The sequence below is a fragment of the Camelus bactrianus genome, chromosome 5, assembly GCF_048773025.1.
Source record: "Camelus bactrianus isolate YW-2024 breed Bactrian camel chromosome 5, ASM4877302v1, whole genome shotgun sequence".
NCBI classification, from domain to species: Eukaryota; Metazoa; Chordata; class Mammalia; order Artiodactyla; family Camelidae; genus Camelus; species Camelus bactrianus.
Window position 1 is genome coordinate 17,282,353 of NC_133543.1, and position 14,180 is coordinate 17,296,532.

The 14,180-nt window shown below is 53.0% G+C and overlaps 1 long non-coding RNA gene across 1 annotated transcript; it reads left to right on the forward strand.

Annotated features, from left to right (window-relative positions):
• Nucleotides 1–10,114: 10,114 nt before the first annotated feature.
• On the forward strand, nt 10,115–12,939 carry LOC123616725 (uncharacterized). Its single transcript, XR_006724747.2, has 3 exons — nt 10,115–10,307; nt 10,463–10,786; nt 10,885–12,939. It is a non-coding gene; the product is annotated as an uncharacterized LOC123616725 (long non-coding RNA).
• Nucleotides 12,940–14,180: the final 1,241 nt, after the last annotated feature.

The window sequence follows — 14,180 nt, forward strand, 5'->3', positions numbered from 1 at the left end:
GTATCCCCCACTTAGGATTGGTGGTAGGGGAGGGAGTCCATCAGGAAGCCTTCCTGGAGGAGGTGGTGCCTGACCCAAGATCTAAAGTGAGTGTCTCCCACTGGGAGGAGATGGCAGAGATGATGGGCCCTCAGTTGGGGATGTTGACATACGCACACACAGATTCTCAGAGAGGTGGGGACACACTGCACACACTGGAAAGGTGGAGTCGATGAAGCCTGGGGAAGGCGGGATGTGGGGAAGGAAGAGTGGAAGTCAGGGAGGCTCCAGGGTGCTGGAGGTGCTCATCACTGGGGTGGGGCACGTGGAGGGACGAGACCAGCGCCAGAACAGGTATCCCCGGAAGTGAGAGCAGAGTGGTAGGACCAGAGCCCTGTCTCCCAACAAGTTCTCCTGGGCTTTCCCCACCACCACACTCTGCCCCTCCTTGTTACAAAGAGGGAGCTGTTTATATACATTGAAGAGTCTTTCACTTCTAAAGATGCCAGAGGAAAAGATGAAGTATGATATAGAAGTTTCGAGGGAAACTAGAAGACTTCAACTTGGATGTGGCTTCTAGGTTAAATTAGAGGTCGCCAAGTGTCTCCTGTGGGGCAAACATTTAAAAATAACATAGAACAAACCTGAAGAAAGTGCCAGTCTAAAGGGTGTAGGTCTAGTGTTGCTGTTCAAATGTACATTTCCTTATCAATGAATGAAATTGCACTTCTTTTCACGTGCTGATTTCCCATCTACGGATCTTCTTTGATGACATGTTTGTTGGAATCTTTTGCCCATTTGGAGGTTTCATTTGATTCCCTCATTTCTGATCTTAGAGGGGAGCAGCATGTAATCTTTCCATCAAGTAAGTATGATGTTAGCTATTGGTTTTCTGTAGATGACTTTATGTCAGATTGAGGACCTTCCCTTCTGTTCCAAGTTTGCTGAGTCTTTATCACAAATGGGTGCTGGATTTCATCTCATGTGTTTTCTGCATCTATTGAGATGACCATATGATTTTCTTGTTTGGTCAGTTAATACAGTGAATTTCATTAATTGATTTTTCTAATGTTAAACTCTTGTATTCATGTGATAAAACCCATTTGGTCATAGTATATTTTATATATTATTGGATTCAATTTGATTAAAAATGTTTAAGAACTTTTGCACTGATGTTCTTGAGAGATAACTCTGAAGTCTTCTCTTGGAATGTTTCTGTCTAGTTTTGATATTGAAGTAATGCTGGCCTAGAATGAGTTGAAAAATGAGTTCTTTAATTTTCTGGAAGAGTTTGTGTAAAATTGGCATTACTTCTTCCTTAAATTTCAGTCATTAATCACTCGCTAATCACCACCATGACCCCCATGGCTTTTGCCATGTTCACACCATCTATTCATATTCTTATGTTTTTCTTTAAATAGATTCACTTTTTTAAAACTCAAAGATATTTTTTGAGGAAACTTACTCTCCCAACCATGATTAGAAGCCCATGGCATTTGCCCCTCTCACTCTGATAGACTAGAAGCATCAGTCAGAGTCATCTCACCCCCGATCCCCAGGCTTGGACCTTCAGACAGTCCTCCCTCCCCACCAGCTGTCCAGGTCCAACTTCAAGGGTGCCATGGGGGGGACCACGTGATGGAGAGACGAGGTCCAGAAATCGCCCCCTCCACTGATGGTGGTGGCGCTCACGCAGAGGGGAGGGCTGGCTATTGAGGCAGAACTTGTGTGCCTCTAAGATTATCCCATGCACACGGCAGAAAGTGTAGCAAGCTCTGAGAAACACTGACCTTCCCCATCATCTCCATCCCCCAGAGGGGGAAGCTGAGACAGAGCAAAGCAACTTGCTGAAAACCACATGGGAAATTTGTGGCTGAGCTGGGGTTGGAACCCTGCTCCCTAACCTCAGTCCAGAGCTTTGTGTGCTGATGATTCTGTTTGTCCCTTGGATCCCTGTTTGTCCTTGCCCTGCTCTGGGCCCCAGGTACATGCTCTCTGTTGACACATCCTCTGGGCTCCTTGCCCTCTGGCTCCCAGCTAGATTCTCAATAGGACGCCCTGGAAGGACACTGGATGGTGGAGGATAGAGAGGTCAGGGGTCCTCCTTGCCCTCTTTTGTCTTGTTCTGGGACTGGCTGTGCCCCTGTGAGCTCTGGATTCAGTGGGGCAGCCTCCTCTCATAGCTTCAGCTCTGAACCTGGCTTCCCTCTCTGCCCCTTTAGGCCCTGGGTTGGTCCCAGCTCCCATGGTGGCCAGTTCTTGGGTGCCTTACATCCCTTTAGTTCCCTGGACCTGAAGGCATCTCTGGAAAGTCTCTTCCCTTACAAATCTCTTCATGAATCCCAGCCAAGTATTTCCTGCCTGATACACACAGGTGTGCCCTTCTGACCTCCCCTGCTAACCTTCCTCATCCTTGAAGACTCGGCCCCAGAGAAAGCACCTGAAGTCCCTGCTCACAAATCCTGAGCTTGAGTGAGTATAGCCCCTCTTGTTGGTACCACTTGCCTCCAAACGAAGGTCCAGTCCATCTGCATGTGGTGGACTCAGGCAGACCTAGGCGATGCTCCTTGGATGGAGAACTTGCCTTTGCCTCCTCCAGGTGCCCAGCCCGAGGCTGGCTGACCTCACAGCTACCGGGGGTCACATGGCATCGAGAGCAATGGAGCTCAGGTGACTTAGAGCCACTCTTTCCCATTAGGGGCACAAGTTAATGACAATTCCAAAAACAGTCCTCCGGGACTTGCAAACACACAGGTTCCAAGAACAGGAAAGTCTGTGCCGGCCACACACACATCCAAACCAAACGACCAAGTGCCTGTGTGTAAATTCTCATCTCTCCACCTTAGAAAGGATTCTTGATCTTACAAGAAAGCACCTACAGACACACACACACATACACACACACATACACACACACACAGCCAGAGTCAGGATTTCAATTTAGCCCATGGTGAATCATGATATTTGTGTGAAGAATCAGAGAAAAAGAAAGGACAACAAAGATCTAAGTCTTCTGAAAGAGAGTAAACAGCAGGCTTGCAGGGTATGGCCATTTGTTTTGGGACCCAGGATTTATCCCCCAGGGTGACACTGTGTGTCAGCAAACATCACCACACCAGAGGCCCCAGGGGCAGAGCTGGACCTGGTGGCCAACACAGTGACCTGAGCTCACCTCCTGACCTGGCCTGGTAGACCAGGACCCAGTGTACAAACCTGGCTGACAGGTAGGAATGTTCCTGGGAGTCCGGCTGGCTCTCTCGGCCCAGGAACATCATGTTATGTATTAACTCCTCTTTCGGGGAGTCACGAGGCAAGCATTTATTTACCCACCGGCTTGAGGAGGTTTTGAACAGGTAAGAAAGGAAGAGAATCAATGTTCTTCGGCCAGCCATGAGCCTGACTGCACCAGAGCCTTCCCATCTTCATTAATTTCACTTCATTAATTTCACTTCCCGTCCTTGGGCTCTGGCTGTGGATGCTTGAATGATGATGATGGTATCTCTCATTGTACTTTGTAAAACCTTTTTAAGGGCCTTCATGTAGCATATTATTGTATCTTGTTTGGCATTTACAACAACCTCTGCTTAGGAATGGCAGCTACTGTGGTCACCTCTTTTCCTGATGAGAAAATAGAGGTCCGGGGGGTGAAGAGATTTGCCAGCATAGACTTAAATGTTGAGTGTCGCAGCCAGAGCCAGACTCCAATGGCTTGGCTCCAGGTTCTTAACATTATATCCAGGATTTAGAAGAGCATCAGCTCCCAGTGCTAGAAAGGGCTCATCACATTTGGTGGAATGATTTGAGAGTCAGCTGATCTGAAAGAGCAGGACAGAGCATCTCGGGGCAGAAGGCCAAGGGGACTGGTCATTCCTGAGAGCTATGCTGGGCACTCAGCTTGGGCATCACACCCTGGAGCCAGAGGGTGCAGCTGTTAAGACTGGCGGGGGTGGGGTCAGGAGAAATGTGACCCTCTTCCACCAGGGGGCGCCCCTGAGAGCTGCACCTCAGGGATCGGGGAGGGTTCCCAGTGACACAGTGTGACCTTATACCTTTGCCTCCCTGGTGTTGGTGAGCGATTGCCAAATAGGTCCATTTCCACATGTAAGTACAGCTCTGGGAGCAGGAGCAGAGGCTTGGGGGGTGGGTACCGCACGTACTGAGCATGGGGCTACTGATGGCTCTCCTTCCTCTGGTGAGAATCAGACGTCAGGATCACTGCGTAGTGTTTAGCACAATGCCTGGTGCAGGGGTGATGTGGAGAAATATTAGCTCCTTCTCTGGCCTATTCCTTGGGCTCCCTGCAAGTGGTTTTGGAGAAAAACCCCTCCCCACCAACAGTCAGCGAGGCTCATAGTTCCGTCAGTGGCCTGGGATCACCTCCCAGGCCAAGCCTAGGGAGTGGGAGAGGACAGCTTCCATGTTCTCTGGGTTCCTGGCTCCTGTGGCTCCTCGCCCTTGCCAGGCCCAGAGCAGGAGAGCACGGAGCAGGCAAGGAGAGAGCCAGGGCCTCATGTTGGGCTCCAGCTGGGCCTGCTCAATTTCTGGAGACCAGAAAATGCTAGGGCCTCCTGGCCAGGAAGAAAACCTGTCCCGAGAAGTGAGAGGGTCTGAAGGGGGATGGAAGCCCCCAGAACGAGGAATCATGGAGGACTCAAGCCAAATGCCAGAATAAAGTAATCAGTGGGGGAGGAGATGAGGCCACAGGCTGAGCAGCAGGGCCTGCCCAGCACCCAGTCACACATGCCGGCATGCACCACACTCTTCCCTCCCAGCCGCTGTTTCTCTGGCTCTGGCTGGAGTGAGGGGCAGGTGGGAGATACTGATGCCAGGAGGCCTCCTCAGAGCCAGGATCACCAGGGCTCAGCTTGGAAGATGCGTGGGGAAGAGGCAAGTCCACAGGAGGGAGGCACGCACCAGGCCGAGGGGACAGGTGGGGAAGTGGGTATCCAGGGATCCCAGAGCTCAAAGCCAGCAAGGATACGGGAAAGGGAAGTGGAGGCCCATGGGGAGGGACATCTGGGCTTTTTAAAGGCCACTGTAAGAGCAAGGAAGATCAACCACCTGTCTGAAGATGATGGACTGTGGGAGGTCTCAGTGTGTCCAAGGCCACAGAAGTGGCTCTCACCTCCAGGGAGCCAGAACCTTCCAGACGCTCACTCGCTGGGACGTGTGGTATTCACCACTCCGTCCCCTCAGCACTTGGAAAATAGGATCCCCAAGTTGGGTCCAAGGTTCACATCCAGAGCAAGTGGCTGCATTAGAATTCAGATCCCCAGAACCTGCCTTCAGGGGCCTCGTATTTCCTGCCATCCTGCCCTGGGAATCTCCACCTGCCTCTGGGGACCTGATGTCAATGGACACTGATGTCATGGACCCAATAAATAAGTGTGCATTGAGCAGCTTCAGTGGGTAAAGTTGGAGCTGGGAGATTCAGGAAGGGAATTGGGAAAAGAGTGACCACAGACCTGTTTTCCACAGGGTTCCAGCTGGAGAAATGAGACGGGGAATGTACAAAAGGTCAGGGTTGGGACAGGGGGTCATCCACCAATAGACACAAGTGCTCAATGCGACACACAAAGAGACTGGGAACTGGAAGACTGGGGCAGACTGGCATCTCCCAGTTTTCTCTGTACTCCATTCTGTGGCTCTGACGACGGAAATCGGGGCTCCAGCTAAGCAACGTTACTGTCACTGTGAGTCGGTCGTTCCGTTCGAGGTGGTCCTGCCCTGCCCCACCTGACCCTTGGCTGCTGAGACCTCTTGGATCTGCTCCTCTGCCCCTCTTTTGCCAAATCCCTGTTGCCATCCGTGGCCCCCTGTCCGGGGTTTTCTAAACCCCACAACTTCTTCCTGGATTCCAGAGCTTGGCTCTACCCTGTTCCCACCCCACCCTTCTGGGATTTTAAACCTCAAAATGCAAATGAGGGGATGCCAGGGGTGGGGGTGGGGCACCTCTCCATCACGCAGCTCCCTGTAATCCCAGTCTTGAATTTGGAACTGCTACCTTGAGAGAAGCAGGGAGCTGTCATGGAAAGAGCAAGGGCTGGGGGAAGGGTATAGCTTAAGTGGTAGAGCACATGCTTAGCACCCCACCCTGCCCCCGCACCTCCTCTAAAAAATAAATAAGTAGACCTAATTACCTCCACCCCCTCCCCCAAAAAGCAAGGGCTTGGGCTCAGTCCTGGGTCAAAGGCAGGTTCTGACACCCTCAGGTAGTCACTCTCTCCCAGCCTCAGTTTCCTTATAGAAGACCTGGGGGTTGGAAGTTCCTGCGTCCTGGGCTTGCTGGCAGATGGCTGAGATGATAAGATGTTGAGATGTCAAAGGTGTTCTTCAGTAAATAGAGCCATTGTTTTCACAGCAACGCCACCCCTACCCCTGGGGGGACAAAGAGAGGGTGCACGCCTGCATTCCTCAAGTGTCCGTGGCTGGGAGCTCCCTGGGGCAGCAGGGGAAGAGGCAGCTTGCAGTTGGGGGGCCGGGGTGCAGAAAGAATTGCACCTCAAACTCAGAGACTCATGAGCCTGGAGATTCCACCCAGAGGATCACGTGGGGACTGACAGACAGACAGACAGACAGTGGGAACAGCAGGTCGCCCGTCCTGGGGTAAACTGGCTCTCCTGCCCCCACACACCACTCTTCCCTTCATCCTGCATGGCTACACTTATGCTCAAAGCACATTCAGCTCTACTTCTCTGAATAGACTTGGAGACTTCAGAATTCAAATAATCCAGTGGTTTACACATTCTTCCCCCTGCCTCAAAATTAAATAAGGAATAAAGGAAACATAACTGCTTTTTTCCTAGAAATTTTTCTTTCTTTTAATTTTTTAAAATGGTTTTATTCTTTTTTTTTTGTGGTGGTAATTAGATTGATTGATTTATTTATGTTTAATGAAGGTACTGGGGATTGAACCCAGGACCCTGTGCATACTAAGCAGGCACTCTACCACTGAGCTATACTCTCCCCCTGCCCAAGGAAACATAATTGTTGATCCATTTTGGTTGAAGAGCTAAGCCATGGGGGATTGTGGGTTGCTGTCCACAGGTCCTTCCCTCCCTCCCCCAGGCCTACCCTACTGAATCCCCAGGGTTCTGGAAAGTGAGGCGTTGAAACCACTGAACTACTCCAGCCCTTTGCTAGCTGAGTAAGCTAAGACCCGTGACCTGTGTCTCAGAAGCACATGAAGTTTGGAATAGAAGATTATCTCGGTCTCTAATTGTTTCCTGTCTGCTAAGCTGATCTCGCTCATGAGACGGCAGGTGAAGAGGAGGTAGACTCTGTGTTCTCTCCTCCTCTGGGCTCCTCTGAGCCCTCGTCAGACATTGCAAGAAGACTTGGTTACACCGACATGAACGGAACCGGAGTGCTGGGGCCAGCGTCTGCCCTGCTCAGGCGAATCCGGATGTCCTCGCCCAGTGGGCCGAGCATGGTGGGGTGGACACGCTCAGATGGCCCCAGGTCTGCCCCTAAGCCCTCAGAACCTCCAGCTGCCTGAGCACCAGCATCTCGAGGGAAAGCGAGGTGGTGATATGCGATGACCATTTCTGGTTCAGGCTGACAGCAGAGCAAGAATGAGGCCTCAGGTGTGGGTACACCTGGTGTGCGGCCAGGTGGGTGCCCTGGCCTGACACGGTGGGGCTTTGGCATAGTCCAGGGGCGAGGGCACAACTCCCACTCAGGGCCGCCAGTGAAGGAGGCGTCCTCACAGGCCACACTGGGCCAAGGGCAGGGAGCCAGCATCACCGGAGGGGGCACCTGTGGAGTCCAGACCCCAAGCCAGGTGAGGGCTCTCTCATGTCTTAACTCATTCAGTCCCCTTCACAGCCCACAGGCTGGCCATTTTAATTATTCCCCTTTACAAACGTGGAAAATGCCTGTAAACATTTTCTTGCCTGATAGCAAACAACTAGTAAGCGAGGGAACCTCCATTTGAACCTAGTTCCTAGGACCCCAAAGTACAGACGGCCTGGGTCAGAGGCAGAGCAGCATTGCGGGGTGGGGAGCAAACAAGATTTTTACAGCACCTTTTGGAAACTCCTGAACCATAGACATGACTCTCGTGTGTGCAAGGAAGCCGGTCACAAGCCCAGAGAGCATTACTGACCTCAAAACAAGTCTTAGAAACCATCAGCAGAGCCAGGCCTTCGCAGCCACGGAGCAAATCTGGTTGCCTTAGAAAACTGGCCCCCATGCTAGTGGACTGGCCGATGGAAGATGGAGTAGGAATGTAACAAGAAGTGCTTAATTGCTCTTCCCTGTAGCAGTCTCTCTTGATCTCTTCCGGGCAGAACAATGAGCAAATTCCTTCTCCGGAGTCCGGTTTGCCCTGCTGCTCTTCAGGTCAGTCATTTGTTGAAACTAGATTTACTTGCTTTCATCCCTCATTAGAGGCGGTCTGAAGCTGATAATACGCTCCACTGCTCGGTCCACATGGTCCCACGTGGACACCGGGGGACTTGGATGAACACCCGTGGGGACTGCACACATGGCTGGAGCGCAGGAACCCTGGATTGAGCGATTGCTCTGGACTTTTCGGCATGGTAAGCATTACTCCTGTTTGCCCTGCCACCTCCCGGGTGGCTTCTGAATGTCTGGGCATGCTCCTATGTGTATGCTCTGCTGGGGGTCGTGGAGAGTCAGCCCTCACTCCTCCCCAGGCTGAGCAATGAGTCATAGATGGTTCAAGACAGCAGGTGGTCTATGGTTAGTCTGTCTGTCCTGCACACTGGCCCTGCAGGCTGGTTAGATGAGTGACTGAGCCCATGGTTCAGCCCTGAGTCTCCCTCCCTTTGTGGCCTCTTCAGGGTCACCAGTGTTTCCTGAGTTCCCACGAGCTCCTCACGCCCCAGCCACTCCATGCTGCCTGCTCAGCCACAGGACAGCCATCCTGCTAACCCCACCTTGGCGCTCCCTGTCTTTGGAGGTCTTCAGATACAGATGGTCCTCTGGCAGAAATGTGAGCTAGAACCCCGGTGTCCAGTGGGGCAGGGGGGATTTGGAGACAAAGTCATTTACAACATTGACATTCTCTGAAAGGGCTTGGAGTTTGAGTCTACCCCTTGCCCAAGAAATTGGCTGCAACTTAAGGGGAAAGGAAGAATTAGAAGTTAATTCTACCCTTGCCATCAGCCTTGAACACCCGGTGCCCTGTCAACAGCAAGAAGGCCTCAGGGTAGACTCCTGGCCCTTCGCTCTTGGCCTTTCTCACCAGAGCTCCACATAGGCCAGGCCCAGAGCTGTCAGTTCCGTAGCCAGGGTGGGTCCAAGGAGAGGAGGGAGGCATGCACACTTCCTCTGATGGTGCAGAGAGGCCACGTCTCTGATCCTTCTGTGAGCGGTGGGGCCTGTGGGCAGCGCGGCTCCTCCTGCAAACATGCACTGAGCCCTTCCTGCCACCACGTCCCCTCCCGTAAGCCTCACCACAGCTCTCTGGGAAACACCTGGCATCGGGCTAAAGCTTGATAAATATTTGTTAAATGAATGGAATTGCTCACCTGAAGTGGCTTGAATAGTCAGTCACACAGGGCTACATTCCCACAAAGACCTCAACTCGGCTCCAAGTAGAGGCTGGATCTGAAGAAAGTACAGGCTTCTTCGATCCCCTCCCCACACATACCAGAGCTCCTGGGGTGCTCACCTGTGGCCAGAACTCCAGCCATGCCCCGCTTGCAGCCCACTTGTCATGCAGCAGGAGCAGGAGCAGGTCCCACCTGCCTGAAGCCATTACCCCCCAGTACCCGCTGTGGTCATGAGGATCTGCTGGTAAGAGTAACTCCAGAATCCCATCAGCAGCCACAATGCCCACGGCCCTGTCAGGGAGACAGAAAGTGGCCCAGGACATCAGTGAACAAATGTTTCTCGTGTGCCTGCTCTGTGACAGGCCCCGAGAGGCCTGGCTGGGCTCCAGAGCCCGAGCATCTGGGCTGTGTGCAGAGTTGGGGGGTGGGTCCCTTAACAACATCTCCTGGGCTCCTAAATGTGAAAATCCCAGCGGTTCACACACACACAAACACACACACACACACACACGCCCTACACACACACACACACACACGCCCTACACACACACACCCATGTACTTGTTTCCTCAAACAGGACTCTTGTCCCTGGGGAGTTGGCTCTGAATGCATTTCTTCCTCATCAGCACGCGGGGTCTTAACCAGTACCCTGACCATGAATCTTGGGGCAGACTCTCATGTCCCCACCCTCACTCCCCAGCACTGAGCATCCCTCAAGAGCCTCACTGCCTTGCCTGGAAACCTGGCCTTGGCTGGGGTCAACTGTGGAATACCAGACTTGTTCACAAGTACCCCTCCATTCTACAGGTAAGCCCAGGGCCTGCAACCTGGAAGGTGGGTGAGGGACAGCCAGTCCCTGGGGGCAGATCAGGGACCCCAGCTCAGGCAGACCTCAGGACCCGGGTGCCTGCCCCCATCGGGAATGCCCGGTGCCTTCCCATAGGTCACGCGTAGTGTTTCAGCAGGGAGAGGGCAGAGAGACCCCACCTCTGCCCTTGACAAGAAGACAAATGGCTTCGGCGACGGAAGCAAGGCTCCTCCAAAGGGAGTCCCCAGCCTCAGCTGGGGCTGAGACGGCAGCTTCCCTCCGGTGACAGCCAGCGCTACCCAGCCCAGCAGAGCGCTGAGACCACAGGGCTCCGTCCTGGCCCATGCTTGTCGGAGGCCCCCCTTCTGGCACGTACCGGAAGCCGTGTCCGTGTGTCACCGTGCCTGGCACAGGGCTGGCTCACAGTGGGAAGGCCTGGTGGGAACACTGAAGACGCTCTAGCTCACATTCAACCCAGGTAACCTTCTCATTAACTTTGCTATTGTGGGATTCGTGGGTTTCAACACAGGAAAAATTGTGTTTCTGTCATCGGGCTGGTTTCTTTTGCTCCCACAGGATTCCTGGCCGCCAGTCAATTTGGAGACGGGCAGGTGTCAGCAGTGATCCTTCCCTGTCAGCGTCGCCACTGCCCCGCCACCGTTCAGCACATGTGGCTGAAATTCTGCCAGGCTTTTCTGCCCGTTCCTATGGGGGATAGTATTGGAGAGAGGAAACTGGAGGAAGGGAAGGTTAGCAGAGAGGACGGGTGGATGGCCCAGCTGGAGGGCTCTTTGCACTGATGCCTTGAGAAGCCCGGTGAAGACAGGAGGAGGAGCCGCCCTCCCAACTGCCTTTGTGCGTGGCTGGGGGGCAGAGGCCGGTGGTGGTGGATGGGTGAGCCCCTGTGGCAGAGGCTGGCGAGGGAAGGGACGTGACCAGCCACAGCCCCCCTCACACCTGCAGGGCCAGGCCCTGTCCGCAGGGAGAGGGCTCCAAGTCTCGTTTCTGCAGGAGATTTTCCTAAGCTGTGTGTCTGGCCCTACGGAGAGACTTGAGGCAGGATCAAAAGAGACCAATTGATGGAAGACCAAACCCAGGAGGGAAAGGTCTCTCTGCTCACCAAGGAATGGCTGAGGATCTTGCTGCAATGGTAGGGAAGGAGATCCGGAAGGGCCTCCAGGCCGATAGGGGAGATTCATGGAGATGAACGGCGACCGCTGACTTAACCGTGTGTCCAGGATCCCCTAACTCCCCTCACCCAGTGTGACGGCCTTGTTTGATTTCTTTCTTTTAATGAATGTAAAAATCTGCATCACGCATACAGAAAAAATGATCAGGGTGGGGCTGCAAGTTTGTTCCCCCAAACTTTGTTTCTCTTAACCTCTAAAACTCCTGGATTGGGAATTTTCCTGGGGAAGCTGCAGTGGGTGGATGTGTTTTGGGGGGAAGGGGAGCAAATCTAAGAAGACAAAAGTGTGAGTGTGAGAGAGACACCCCCCGCCTGGGGGGAGGAAGGGAGGCAGCCAGAACTTGAAGTGTGAGGGCAAGAGTACTCTCTGGGGGGGGAGGGTACAGCTCAGGGGTAGAGTGTGTGCTTAGCATGCACAAGGTCCTGGGTTCAGTCCCCAGTCCCTCCATTAAAAAAATAAAATGAGTAAATAAATAAACCTAATTACCTCCCTCCGCAACAAAATAAATAAATAAAAACAAAAATGTATTTAAAAAAAAAAGAATGTTCTCCGAGGGCTCCGCCTGCCTGGGCACCTGGAAAGAGACGGGACAAGGTCAGGGAAGGAGGCAGGGGCGGAGGAGGCAAGCCTGGAAAGGTCAGGCTAAGGAATCTGGTTTTCCTTCTAAGTTCTGTGTTTGGGTACCTATTCCCACAGTGCCTAGCACTGTGTTGGCTTGGGTGGGCCCTGAATCCAATCCATGTCAGCACATCTCCAGATGTGCGATCTCACACCCAGCCAGGCGTCCCTTGGAGGCTGGAGCAGGGGAGCCCCAATGTGGGATTGGGGTCTTTAGAAGTCCACCCTGCCTGCTGAGTGGATAAAAGGCAAGCATCAGAGGCTACTGCTCTGCTCCAGTCAGAGACAATGAGGACCAGCAGGCAGAATCTAAAATATTGTTTAGAGGGAGACTGGCAGGAGGGTGGACTGAGCCAAAACCCAGCCTCTGTGACAATCTCTCCAAGATGCCGCAGGAAATAAGAGGCACTCATGGACCCTGAGCCTGCAGGGAAAGTTAACTAGAACTTCTGTAGAGTGAGCAGCAGGTACTTTGCAAACCCTGTGAGATTCTGTGTTTTGTGGGTTCTGGCCCCAGCTGTGTGACCTTGGGGAAGTGACTTTGCCTCTCTGAGATTCCTTTTTTCTCACCTTTGAACAGGCCAGAGGTGTAACAGAGGGCACCCTGCCTGTCCCCCAGGTTATGCTCAGCTGTGTGTTCAACCTCCCAGTGAGTCTCGGCCAGGGGGCTCCGTGCTGGACCATCCGGGCTCTGAAGCACCCTTCCCATCCCGCCTGGCGAGTCTGGGCTGGTCCGCTCAGCTTAGCAGGTGAAACCAGGTGCCCACGTTGGGCAGTGCTTCCCAGGAGTTGGCCAGAGTGTCCCCACCCTCTGACCTCACAATTCCACTGTAAATGCTGCCCCAGGGGAATGACCCGAAACAATTCCAGGGGAATGACCCAAAGCAATTCCTTTATAATGGCGAGGAATTAGAATTAACTAAAGTGTCTAGCACCAAGAGACAGTTACGCACGTGTGGTATGACCACCAGATTGAATAGCGTGCAGGTATTAAAACTGCTGTTTGCACTGAGGGGGAAATACTTCTGTTGAGATGTTAGGTATGAGAGCTGGAACCCCACCGGTGTCTACAGAGCTAATTAAAGCCTGGACTTGGCAATCAGACAGATTTTGAGTTTACCCCCTTCTCTGCCTTTTTCTTACTATGTGTGAGCCTGAATTTGTCAACATCTTGAAGCTTCAGTTTGTACATCCATAAAATGAAACAATACTGCCTCTCTCCGAGGCTAGAGCAATGAGAGGAAGGGTGCAGGGAGGCTCGGGGCCCTCAGAAGACAGTAAAGACGGTGATCTCAGCCGCCACACAAAAACATCAAATATATACGTAAGAAGGGTTAAGGAGAAATGCATCCAGTGGCTTTCTCTGGGTCAATTACTTCTCTTGACTTTGCTAGTTTAGCAAACTTTTACTTTGAAAGTGAACCCAAGTAACCTGATTCTTGTTTAGTATCTATTTTTGGTGGAAGCACCCCAGGCTCAACCTAACATCCCGGATCGCCCTGGGTCCCCACGGGGTCTGGTGAGGGGACATGAGTGATTCAGGGCTGCCCACCTGCACACACACCCCAGAGACACAGGGCACCCAGGGCTGGCAGGAGCCAGTGCCCCCTCCCACAAAGGTGATAGGTCCCAGGAAGGAAGTGAGTCATGTACTCTGGGCACCAAGGCTCAGGACTGAGGCCAGACGCAGTACTTAAGTGGTTTTCTCCCCTGAAGTGGGAGTGAGGGGGTGGAAGCGAACCTCCCGATGGTGCCTGCTTGCCGCTCACCTGGATGACTAACCGGGCTGAAGCACTTCCAGGCCTCTGGCCAGAACAGGTGGGCGGCAGGAGCTGCCAGGGCCAGACCCCTGACTCATGGGCCAATGGTTCCTCTCTTGAAGCTTCTCTTCTACCCAGGCCAGCTTGCTCTGCCTGAAGACAGAAATCCCTTCCCACACCACATTCTCAATATAGGGAACACTTCCCCGGCACCCCCGCCCCACCCCCCGGCAGAGTGTCCCTGGCTCCGGGGACCCCTTCCTCAGGAACCAGGCGCTCTGTGTCCACTGATGGCTGTGCCCTA